Raw genomic sequence first — 13267 nt, 5'->3', positions numbered from 1 at the left:
TTTCAAGCCTGTAGTTTCTCACTCAAGTTTGTGAAGACTCGAGGAGCATCTAGTGCTCCATCTTCTTCAGTAGGTAAAGATCCATTAAAATGCTTAGCCTGTATCATATATAACATCTCCTGATCCAGTAACATTTTGACAGTCTCTCAATGGATGCCTCAGACAGAGATTGAGCTATTCCCTTGTATGCTTTAAAAATTAGTTGCTTCAGAGCAAGGTAGAGAATTGATGGCTAGACTGCACAGGGTAGCCCATGCTAACTCTGGCAGCACATCACAGAGGTCCTCTTGGGACTGGCAGTCTAAAAGCCAATGGTCTTCAGGCACAATAACATCAAATTGTAAAGAATGGACTAGGAGGCAGCCCAAATGTCACTTGACTGTTCATCAGACCCATGTACTTATACTCTCTTTGATGTAATCAATGGTTGCCTTTGGACAGATTTCTGAGTTTTAGGTAACAGGAGAGATTTAGGGGGGAGAGAATGTCCTGATCTTCATGAAGACACACATATAATGATGAAGAATGAACTGAGCAGGGACAAGTTTGCTGTCAGTTTATGAATTCTGAAGGCTCATAAATCACAGAACCACAATCCAGGCAAACAGTTTATTAGACATGCAACCCCATTAAACTGTGCTATAAAAGCATAGCATACTTGGGCAAAATGTTTTATCACTTGTCCTGAAGAAGCTGAGAGAAATATGTTTTGCAACTCCAGAGAAAAGAATTTTCCCTTAAAAATAGAAGACTATAATCACAGAGAGAGGAAATATTAATCCATCGGGAACTCAGGGTCCCAGATTTACTCATGTATTTGAAAAATAGGAGTGGTGTTGAAGTAAAAATTAACAGGTCTGTAGAAAGCTTGGCCCTGATTAGTCTATCTGTTCAGCACTGCCTCAATGCACTGCTTTGTAAGAGGAAAACAAAACAAAAAAAAAGAAAATCAGTAAGGTAACATGCATGGTGGAGATAAATGGTCTTTATAGAAATTAATTTAGTGTAATCGTACAGACACTTTTTCCAGCACAACTCCAAACACAATCACTCAAGCTTGTGCTATCAAGTAGCTGAAAGTGCAATGGTTTAAAAAAGGAACTAAATTATTTACACTGTTGGACTTTTCGGGTTTTCCTGAGGTTTGTCTGCTTGTCAGTTGGCCCATCCGTCCAAAGGTCTGTCAGACCTCCGTGCTATGGCAACATTTGAGTTACTCTCCAGTTTCTTCAGAGAAAGTCTCCAAGATGCTTAATTCCTACAGTTATTAAAAACATAGGTTTTTTGAAACAGTGCCCCAGAAAAGGCTCAGTTTGTCTGCACAGGACTTTGTCAATACTGTCAGTCTCACATTCTCCCACCATATCTTTGTGGAAGATACTTTGTTTGGGGGGATCAGCCAGCTGCAGCTGCAGTGGGATGAGGGTGCTGCTCCTTGCCCAGCCCCATCTGTGGCTCATCCCACAGTGCTGCTGCCATGGTCAGAGCCCTGAGCTCCTGGGAGCAGCCAGGAGCACTGGGATGAGGGCTTTGGCTGCTTGGGTGCTTGCAGGTAGAGCGGATGGCTGCTGGATGTGATTGGCAAGCCAAACAGCTGCTTATTTTTGGCACTAACAGTTCTAATAGATGTCACTGTCATATTGTCCATCCAAAGACATCCATTAAAAAAAGGGAATTATGTATCTATAATAGCAAAAAATTCAGCTTGTAAGATACAATTGACCTGCATGGGATAGGGGAAAAGGGAGCAGGTGTCCAGTCTCCAGCATTGTGGCATAAGCCAGAACCAGGATGTTTTGTGCTGTGAAGAAATCACTCATAGCAGTGGGTGCAATTCCCTATTAGGGGATTACATCTCTCTGCAGCATCTGATATGTTTATTTTGAAACCAAAATGCAACATTAGATGGGTCATTAAATTTCTGCGGTGTGACTGTTCCTGTCCCTCAGCTTCCTGTATATCTGTTCCATTAATGGGTTTCAAATCTTCTGGACATAACTGCAGGGAGCAGTGTACTAGATTTAGTGAAGCAAGTTCTCAAAGCCTGAAAGTGTAGCTTTTTAAACAAAGAAGCTATTCTTTAACCCTCCTTTTTTTTTTTTTTTTTTTTTTTTGGGTTACAAAAGCTTTTTTTTATAAAGACCTGGAGCCATTCTGAGATGAGAAAGTGTTAGTTGGTACATTAAGAAAAAAAATCACAATTTCTTCTGCATGTGTGTTTTTCTACAAAGAAAAAAGATCCATCACTAATGAGTAATGAAAGATGAACCTGAAATGAATGAGCACATTGCTGCTGAAGATCCAGATGGGCCGGAAGACCTGTTTAACGTACCCAGCAATAAAAGTGCCCATTGTCTCTACACTCCAATATTGACATAATTTCCTTTAGTCTTTCAGGTCCTGGAAATGACAGCATAAAAGTAAATATTTAACTCTGAATTTATATAGGAGTTCACTGTTCTGATCAGGTTCGGCTGCCTTCTCTTTTTCCAGATTTTGTAAGGGTTTCTCGGATGCCACTGACATTACTGAAGAGCCCCCAGGGAAATGCTAGCCCCCATGTCAGCACAGTCATCCCTTCAATCAGTGTTCAGCACAGTGAAAGAGCTATACCACTTATTTAGATTTCTAAATATGAACTCAGTATTAGATGCTCATTGATTACACCCATGCTGTCACCGTATCCTTCCAGTTCCACCAGCATAACAGCTGAGGGGCTGTACATGATGATCCAGCTCAGGAGAGAACCAGGAGAGTTGAGCTGAACTGAGGGTTCAGAGCTGCAGTCAGAGCATTTGCTGTCAGCAGTCAGGCCATTCAACAGGGCTGCTAGATTTTTATGACAAGAGCATGTAAAAGCCCTGGATCATTGTTCAGACAGGGAAGGTGATCAATTTATCAGGTAAGTGTGGTGTTCAGATGCAGCGCTGCAGGAAAACAATGAGGCAAACCAAGGTAGGCATCGATCCCACACAGTTCTTCTGGTAGTAAGGAATTGGCAAAAGGTGTACCAATGTGAAGAGAAGATCATGCTTGTTTTTCCTTCTCTTTCTAAATGAATGCTGAGAAGTTTATGCTTTGGTCAACCGCAATCCTGTTCTCTGACCAGAACAGTGACCCTGGTCACTGCTAATGCCAGACTTATACAAAATTTTTACTTGCAATCTAGTAGGGATATTCTGAACATATAATTCAATGATTACACTGATTCAATATCAGTTAAAGTACTAAAATCTGATGGCAAATTCAGTCCTTAAAAAACAAAAGATGCTCCTGAGAAAAACTGATCTGAAAATCTATTCTTTGAATTTATCCAAAATGCTAAATAAACAGCAACCCCCCACATTTTCTACATATTATGCTTTTCAAAATGAGAACGGGTTCAACAAATAGGTAAATTAGACTGGGGCTGCTTTTTAACAGGTGACAGCTGAGGTCTGCAGAGGTTCAGTCTACTATATTATAGTCAGAGAAAGTTTCAAAATAATTATGCTTGGCATGCTTTTGCTTTAACAAAACTGATAAAGTTTATCTACTTTGCTGCAACAGTGCTTCTGTTCAGCTTTTTTTCTTGAGACACTAAAATGTACAGGATAGCAAATAAAAATATTTAATTGGTTTTACTGGTATTCAAAACAGAATGTTGTCATAAATGTGTACAAGCCTTATTTTGCTATAGTGTTCATACAAATGTTTACAAAAGTACATTTTAGGATCTCAAAAAAAGTTTCTTTACCTTCTACAAATCTTGTGTTTTAAAAAAAAAAATAGAAAATTAAACATAAGGGATTAGAATTGTGTATGCAACACAGAGCTTCAATTTTCTTCTCTTGAAACTGAAAACTGGTAGAAAATATACCTTAAATAAATAACTCTGCAATTTCAAACATTAAATTTCATATGTAGCGATAAACAAACCACTGGACACATAAGGGATTGAATTGTGACTATCCAGTGCTGAAAGAAATATATACAGAAAATAACTTGTGAGCTATTCAAATTTTTTAAAACATTAAACCTATTTGTAAAAGTGAATACTTCTCATTACAGTTTGTACTTAGTATTCACAAAAAGGAGCAAAAAGCTAAATTAATAATTTGTGTGATTGTATTTTTGGCTAATACTCTATTGCTCTGTTACAGTAGGACTTTGAATCTCCAGCTATGAATCATCATCCATTTTATGAGGGACTGTTCAATAAAGGAAAATCAATCCTAGCCCAGAGTGCTTGGAAGTCTAAGTTTCTGAGAGCTGAGGTTACATTACACAAGGACTGGACAGAGAGATGGTGTTATAGGACTGAAAGAGGGGTTTGAGAAAATAAGAAAACAACAAACAAACTATTTCTGTTTAAAGCAAGACTTTAGAAACAGGCATAACTGGAGGAGCTACAGTGAGATACATGTTAACTCATATGCATATATTAACCTGAGGACTGTCTGTAACAGGTCCTGAGGATGTTGAAAGTGCAGGGAAACATCTGAGATTGGGCTTATGTGGCCAACCGAAACCAAAGGTAATGTAAGAAGTTGTCCCCTGGGGAAGATGTATGAGGGCGTGGAGCAGATTTGTGTCTGCCTTGTGCTTCCTGGACACAGTTAATTTACTAATTTAGACATGACTTTTGGTTCTTTCTGTGGATGCTTGTCTGAACTGAGCTAAGTAGTGATGCTTTCCTGTGCATGTTTGGGATTGGCACATCTTCCAGATCTGTCATTGCCTCTCCAGAGACTTTGCACACCTCTTCCCCAGTGCCTCATTCCTGTTACTGCACTGGGTAACTTGTAGACTAATTTTTAGTCTCAGGAAAGTTTAAGCCTATCCACACAATGGATGAACCCAGACTGACAGAAGTTTCCTATTATCAAGTCAGCACGGCTGCTATGTGAGTCCTGAGAAATGAGGGGACCATCCTCTTTTCCCGCCCAGACGATGTCAATGACCTCTGTTCAAGAGCCTGAGAAATCTCTGACTATAATAGGCCATCATACTAGTTGGCACCTGTCACACCACTGCCCTCTCTACCAACATTACTACCTTTATACTGGTTGAGGAAAGCCCTGTGAGATCTACAGATGGTACCCACACCTCCTTCCTGTCAGAGACCCAACAGTCAACTTAGCAACAGCTTCAGGTGAAAAGCATGAGGAAGAGAAATATGTAGCCTACACGGGTGAGCCAGTAGAAAATAGTATATACTTTAGGTGGCATGTGGGTGTCAGTGTTTGGGTCTTGTAGGAACATGCATGGCATATCTTGGACATGATGGATCAATGTCCAAGAAAACATTATTAAACAAATCTGGTTAATCATGGAAAAAAAATGCATCTCTACACTCAGTTAGTGCATAGGTTGTGTGGCAGCCAACCAGTTCTGTCATTCCAAGCTATTTAGTATAGCAGTGGTGACTGAAGTCCCCATCCAGTCTTACTTGAAGTGGGCATGAACATAAGCAGGAAGGAAAAAGAATAGAAAGGGTAGGAGGAAGGAGTGGGGACATTTCAAAACAACCCAAAAATTTAAGCAGAGGCAGCTGGGAGAGCAAGGGATGACACGATGCAAAAGCAAAGGGGGACCTCAGAGAAGAGGCTACAGAAGATAAAATAAAAGGTGTACTTGGAAGAAATATGAGAAGACACCAAGGGCACTTACTGATGAAGTCACACAGAGACCCAGAGGGGTGACAGAGGCAATCTGAGCGCTACTCACATGAGGCCTGGCTGGAGAGAATAAAAGACCTGGCCTTAGGAGGTGAGGGATAAGAGTGAAGTGCACAAAGGCATCAGAGAGGTTAAAAAGCATATCTAGGTGGTAGGAGGAAGGTGGAGTCATTGGAGGAGCTCTCACAATGGTAAATAGTAATGAGATGACAAAAACTAATAAATAACTGACTGGTATTTTTCTTTAGTTATTACTGGAGAAAAATAACTTACAAATAATTTTCAATCTCTTCTTTCATCTAATGTACTCTATGTCTTTTACAAATTTTTAGTTGTGATGGGGAAACATTTGGGTTCAGCAAAAAATTTTTGCATTGAAACTTTGGACAGTTTTGGCCATTATTTTAATGACATACCTTGGAGAATATTTGATGGTTCCCTTAAGTGTATTCATTATTTGCTCAGTATATTTTCATGGATCTATAATCAATATTCATACTCTAGTGCCACCAATGCCAAAATGGTATTGTGAACCTTGTTATTAAGTGATTTGCATAACTCTTCAACTGAAGAGATCAGATGATTGTAAAATCTGCAGTTCTCCCAGCTGTGGAACAGATTTTTAAATTTTTTAAAAAAGACATATAAAGGGTTAGAAACAAAAATAAATTAGAGCTCCTAATACATTGCTTGATGTATTTTGAGATTTGGAAGTCATTATTCAATATTTAACCCAATAGTCAGCATGTAAAACAATACAGATTTTTAAATTTGCTGTTGCACATATTTACACAGTGGATTTTACACTTCGCCATCAGCGAATGTTAGTAGTCATAAAATTTAAGAGAAATAATCTCTATCTGAAAAGTAACTAAAGATGGTAAAACCAATTTGAACAAAGGTCAGAATAATGTTCATAAGTGATCAAATAATCAAAAATCTTTAAAATGTTTGTTTAAAAGACATTTTAACTAAAATGTCATTCAAATACAGCAAAGGGGGCTGCAACTGATATAGTTGGGTCACTCAGAAGTGAGAAAATCAGCTTAATGTAAAAATATTCACAGGCAATTAGGCAGGGAAACTGAGGGACGGGGTGGATGACGCACATGAGAGTAGGAAAAGTTCTATAGAAATGAAATACTGAAAAATAAGACTGAACTTGAATCCTTGCTGCAGGCTCAACTGACATTTACAAATGCAGTCTCAACTGTCAATTTAAAACAGGAATGGATGAGTAAAATAATCCAGAGAAAAGGGCATCCATCAAGCACACTCGGCCCAGCCACGTGAAGCTGGCTTTGCTGCTCTCCCAGTCCAGCTGGCGTGTCGTCTGCACGCACAGTCTGACTAATCTACTGCCTGAGTGGGCTGCTGCTGCTTGTTAAGCCAATTCTTAAAATAATGGCTGACCTAATTATGTAGCATGGATCTTTACCTTAAACATGTATGATAACTGTTTACATGAAATGCATACTGGATATTTTGTAATAATTTCTTTTCACGTCTTATCCATCTTCCTGTCCTGAGTACAATTAAAGTGATGTGTACTTATGCTGCAAACTTTACAGCACTGATTTAGAAAGCAAAAAGTGTCAAACTGATCGCTTTTTACTAGTAGGCACTGAGGAGGCAGATAAAAGGGGAGAAATAGTGATAGTGTCCTTATCTGGCTTTAATAATTTCTCTGACATAGGGTTGAAAGTTTCTAGACAGGTTAAACTGTCAGTACAGTAATACTACCAACCAGGTACATGTTTTGATTGCTGTGTTCATCATATAGCCTGCTAAGTTTAGGTCAGACTCATTAATTATTCACAGAATTATTGTGAAAACATTGGACATTGCATGGATTCTCTTGATATGGAGTCTATTTAACATCTTTTCTACTACAATGAAAAAGCATACACAAGATTGCCAAAGTGGGAGAGAAACTTCAGGCTAGGATATAACTACTAGATGTTGCTGAACATCTTAAGCAAGTACAAAAAATATCAAATAAGAAAGGTCATTCCTGGCTACTGATTTAGCCTGTCTTCAAGTCTTATAAGCTGGACTGACTCTTCATGACCCTTTCATGAGGAGAGCCCTGGAAAGGAATGGAAACTAGAAGGCTTAGAATACACTTTTCTCACAATTACAACAGATTAGTCCTCTTGAAGGCAGTTCCTAGCTTTTGTATGGTGAATATGTGTGATATGAAAGAACAGAGTTTTTATCCGGTTTATAACATAAGGCTTAAATGCCCTATTCCAGTGGTTCCAACTTTATACAATTTATAAATATACTCAGCATACTGTGCCTAAAAATAATCTGGACACATGTGAATATATGCAAATAATTGCTCTCCCTTCACAAACATTATGCTGAAGAGAATTTAAATTGTAGTTTGAAAAAGCATCAGAACTACTTGAATTGGTCTTCAAAAGCAGATATATACTCCTCAAAAAATAAAAATTAATGTTGCTGAGTCTGAATGACTGGGACACTCAAACCTAAGGTTAAAATCCCAAAAGACTTATTTCTTTAAAAATTTTTTTTATTAGTCATACAAGAGACTAACATGATTCCTGGATGACAGAGAAGTTCATACATTCATGAAATTTATGCTTAGAGTCAAAGGGGCTACATTTTGCCTAGGTTTTTCTTTTCCTTTTCAAAGGATGTTCCCAGCTCTGTGAAGCACTTGGGCATGTAAGCTAGATCCTGAAGTTGAAATTAGTGTCAGTAGTGTTTGGAAACATGCTTAAATTATCTGCTGAACTGGAGACTCTGGAGAAAGTAACTTTATAGGGGTCAGAAGAAATTCTGAGGTGACACAACAGCAGGACAAAATCACTGCCAGCAATCACATAACACTGAGAATGTGTGCAGCTGTATTCATGTCAGGCAACGCAATGAGAAGCTAAATGAGATGTTATGTGTATATCAGCCTCTCCTGTACTTACATGCTGTAGAGGCATGTTGCTAAGGAGCAGTATATTTTGCCACAACTTTCAAACTGCTTGCTGTCATGGACTCACTGCCTGCTCAGTGGCTGAGGAACTGCTGAACTCCCTACAGGTAACTTTCAGCCTTCCTCCAGGCAATTAATCAAAAATAATTTGGAAAAGTTCAACAAGTACCATTTAGAACTGAACTAGGTTAGAGAAAACCACTACAAACGAAGAGATGCTAGTGAGGTGTTTGGGTTTGGGTCTGGGGTTTTTTGCTTTTTTGTGTGTGTGCATTCTGATGAGGCAAGATTTTTTTCCCAAGTGAGCACTTTTCATCACATTGTCCATATTATTTAAAATGAATAGGCAAGAGACTTTTCCTCAAGAGGCTATTCTACAGTCTAATAGATCTGATCCTTCCATTTTTTAATAGCTGAGCTAATGTTTTCTTTTTGCTACTTCAACCCCATGCTGCTAGCCATGTTCCACACTGTCTTTTGGTTGTTTTATGCTCTGAAAAGAATTAGAGTTTTATTACCCTCTTTCTTTCTCATTTAGCAATGTTAAACATATTCAACCCCTATTATCACTTTTTATGAATTGTCTTCAATCATTTCAGACATTTTAATTTCACTTCACTTAATTTTCTCCTGAATAGTGTTTCTTAAGTCATTCTCTGTTTCTAGACTTCCTCTCACTATAAGTGCTACCAATATCCATAACAGAGTATATGAGCTGTGGCATAGCCCATGACCACTGCTTAAATATGTGTCCTTATTATGCTGCCTGTTTCTGTATTATTTATTGAGTGTTGTGATAAGGAAAAAAAGGCACTGTGATGCATGGAGCCTAATGCACAATTCCTTAGATAGGATCCTGAACTGCTACTCCTATAGACTATTATTAACATCTTGCAAAGACATTTTTATTTATCTCTTCCTTTTTGTACCATGCACTGGAGTCACAAAAAAGCACTCTCTTTTCCTTTCCCTTGACATATGAATTTAAATGTCTTAGTTATCTGCCTTTCCTCACATGCACTGGTGATAGATAGCTTTTCTTCTGTAGAACTGTAAGCAGTACTGTGCCTGAAAACAGCTGACATGCTTCTAATGAGAAGAGTTGCCCAAGTCTGAAGGTTCACCTCACCAAGAAGCTGGTCCCTGATGGTGGCCTAATTTCATAATTTCCACTCTCCTGAAATGCTGTTCTCTGGGTGGCTGTCCACCATGAACCCTGCAGTGCTCTGGTTTTGGGAATAATCCCAAAGATTAAAAAACCCTTCAACTTCATTTACTAAGAGAGCTGCTATTCTTTATGCTTGTAATTGCATTCATCAAACCTTAGGACAAAAAATACTTGGTTGTATCTTCAATAAACCTATAGTCCATCAAAAGGAACTGTGTCTGGAGAGACAGAAGTGCTGATTCCAAGCCAAATTATCTGTTATCCTGGAAATGTTTACTGACAAATTAGCTTGTCATCCAGAGACCTCAGAGGCTTTCAGATTCAGACTGCAGCTGATCAGAGGTGTTGAAGGCCAACATTTTGGCCATAGGCTGTCCCCATTCCCTGCTGAATATGGGCAAAGCTTCTTAAATACTTGTGCTGCCATGGTGCAGGGAGTGATGCAGAGTAAGAAATCCAGTTGGAGATGGCCTCTAGAGGGGTGACAGGTGCCATCTAAGCCTGATTAGTGTAGACACTAAAAAGTGGCAGTTTGAGGATGAAATTTCATAGGTCTTCAGTGCAGCTCTCTCAGTCCTTCTCCTTATTTGTATTATGGCAGCACTTAGGAGGCTCTTGGCACAGAAAAAGAGATAATGTAGACAATGATCAAAACCCTGACTCTGAAGGTGCTGCAGGGCTCTGCAGTCTCACTGCCTCCCAGGGAGGGCTGTATCTGGCAGCCAGCATACCCTACATCCCTGTATAGGCGGGGAAGGGTGGGAGTCACGTGCCAGAATCAATGAAGGTGATTTAAGGGCAACATAATAATGGTGGTGTTTTGATGTAAAGTGATCATGAGTGCAAAGGAAGAAGGAAGGCAGCATTACTTTAAATAATAAATTTATAGTATAAGAGGATAACATTTAAATAAGCCCTAAAACTAAGCCTTGGATATGGTCTCTGGAGGTGCAGTGGAAATGCAGGAAAGGGGAAGCTTGAGCTGCTGATAACCGTACTTTTCTCTGCCCAAACAGAAGCTATTATCCCATTTCTCCAACTTCCCAGAAACTCAGTGTAGTTAAGCCCTTGTGGCTATGGGTGCTGTTGTACTTGAGACTCATCCCTTTCACCAGGAATGATGGCAGGAATGACTCTGTACAAGCACAGTCCTGCTGCTGTTTTCCTTCAGGCTGTTGTATTAGCCATCCTCTCAAGACCTTGATCCTGTTTTTTCAAGCCTCCTGAAAACAGGCATCCCAGAGGGCTGAAACAGTTCAGTAGGTCAATACAATAGCAGGGCAAATACAGAGCCTCATGGATGTTCAGAGCCTCTGATGTGTGGCACTGCAACTAACAGCTGATCAAATAGCTGTATGTCACTGGGGCAAGGAGCGGGGGAGGCCGCAGGCATCTTATTACCGTCTTCTTTTTGCTTGTGGCTTTTGGACTGACCCTCCCCATGACAGACCCAGAGTTAGAGGGGTTAGGGAGCCTCGAGGGTGTGAGGGTCCCTGCCTGTGGCTGGATATTCAGACTTGTCCTTTGCAATTTGCACTGAAACCCTATTTTGACTTTTCCCTTTGTGGAGAGGCAGACTGAGTGGTAAGTTAAACTGGAAGGAGAAGGAGCAGCCTTCTGTGATCCCTGCTGCTGCTGGGGATGATGGTCTTCTCTTGGAGAGAGGGTCAGAGGGATTCTGTCAAAACAGGGCAGGCTGTGGGGAATCTGTGGGACAAAGGAGATGGCATCAGGGGTCACTGTTCAGTGCTATAAAATGTGACACACAGGGAGACACAGGGAGACATGTCATGCATTGTGTTTGTCCTTGCCAGCTGGTGTCTTTTGGAAGGAACAGCTTGTCTGAATTAGCCATGGTCTTCACTAACAAGGCTTGGAATAGCCAGGCACTACAATAGACCTTCACTCATCTAAAAGACTTGACAGGGAGAGTGCAGGTCCGCTTCAGCTGGGAAGGGAAATCCCTTGCTGCAGGCAGGAGGAAGGATGCCACAGCAACAAGAGCCAGAGCTGGTGTCCCCAGTGCCTACCTGTGCTGAGGCCAACACACTCCTCACTGCACAGGTAGGGAACAACTCATCCTGCAGGCTCTGAGCAATAAGGAAAGGGGTAAGCGGATTTAGGGGAGAGAGGGGACAAAACACCTATGAGAGAAGGAAAAGCTGTTCGATTGTAAAAGTGATACGAGGGTAAAGCAGTTCTGCCGGCGAAGCAATTGTGCCCTATCTTTAGAGGGAAGCGTTGAAAGGAAGTGGTTGAAACAGAGTGGTGTCCTTCATGCATTTGAACCTAAGATAAAAAGACAGAGTTTCCTCATTACCTTCAATATGCCCTTGTTCAGCACTTCCCTGTATTTACTGTAGGAAATACCTTCGGTATCTCAAATGGTGAGGTTATCTGACCGCAAACACTTATTTAATCATCTAAGTAACTTGCATCAAGGAAGAAAATAGGTAGTTTAAGTAACGTTGGTCACAGAATCCCTCGGGGGCTGCATTACATTTGCTGACAGACTCAGTCCTGTGCACATTTGCATCACTTACCCCTTTACTCATGACCCCAAGGACCACTGGGATTCACTGAAATCTCTGTTCTGCTCACTTTCGTTTTGTGTTGTGAAGTTTTAATGAGTCACCTACTTTTAAGAGAGACCTAATCAACATTGCTTTTGAGTGTCTTCCACCTTCAGCCTTATCATACAGCCTTTGAAATACTGCCTTTTTTTATCAAACCTCTTTACTGCCAGGGCAAAAGGGCATCAGAAGTGCAGTAGCACCGAAGTGGTTCAGAAAGTTGTATTTTTAATGAAGTGTTTTAGGAAGTGCAGATGGCTTTAACCTGTAGCTATCTGGTAAACACATAGACATGGAGTGCAAAATCCCTGCAAGCTGGAGACATCAGTCAGAGGAGGACACACAGGTGGCAACTCTGCACAGTGCATGTCTCCCAGGCAAACAGTTTACTGCGGTGGTGCCTGGAATGACCACTGCAGCCATGGCCAAAGAGTCTGGTGTAGAGGCTCTGGTGAGGGATAAGTGCAGCATTGGCAGACACCATTGTGGTAGGAATGTCTCCACTTTTGCCTCAGACGGGTTGAAAATTCCCCTCTCTTTTCTTCAAACGTGAATGTAAAACAGCAACCAGATTTTGGGACTTAGCTAAATTATTCTGAGAAACGTCAGCCCAGCATAGTGCTAATTGTAGCATTTGAAGTATTCCTAATGACTCTAATAGCAGCATTGTTTGATCTTCACCTTTTAATAAGTACAAAAGAATCCTGGTCAGAGTTCTCTGCAGTAAGACAAGTTGTAATGTCTATTTATTACAAATGTGTCCAAAATGTCAATGGCACATCATATCCAGTAGAAAAAAGGGGGTGAATCTCTCTGGTCTTACAGACAAATTGAGAACAAAGTATTAATAAAAAAATAAATGATTGAACAGTGCTGTTAAATTTCTGCCTTTTATTTTTAAAAAATCGCA

At 40.2% G+C, this 13267-nt stretch overlaps 1 long non-coding RNA gene across 1 annotated transcript in view; it reads left to right on the top strand.

The window, feature by feature from the left end:
• Window positions 1-2661: 2661 nt before the first annotated feature.
• LOC127481663 (uncharacterized) overlaps window positions 2662-13267 on the top strand; it is a 28664-nt gene continuing 18058 nt past the window's right edge. Inside the window, exons 1-2 of the long non-coding RNA XR_007908279.1 lie at window positions 2662-2902; window positions 4449-4516. This is a non-coding gene — a long non-coding RNA (uncharacterized LOC127481663). The remainder of the gene's footprint in view (window positions 2903-4448; window positions 4517-13267) is intronic.

The sequence above is a fragment of the Manacus candei genome, unplaced genomic scaffold (assembly GCF_025592945.1).
Source record: "Manacus candei isolate 608988 ecotype Guabito, Panama unplaced genomic scaffold, ASM2559294v1 h1tg000081l, whole genome shotgun sequence".
Lineage (NCBI taxonomy): Eukaryota > Metazoa > Chordata > Aves > Passeriformes > Pipridae > Manacus > Manacus candei.
The sequence above is the reverse complement of the archived record's forward strand: the minus strand, read 5'-3'. Positions and strand labels throughout refer to the sequence as shown.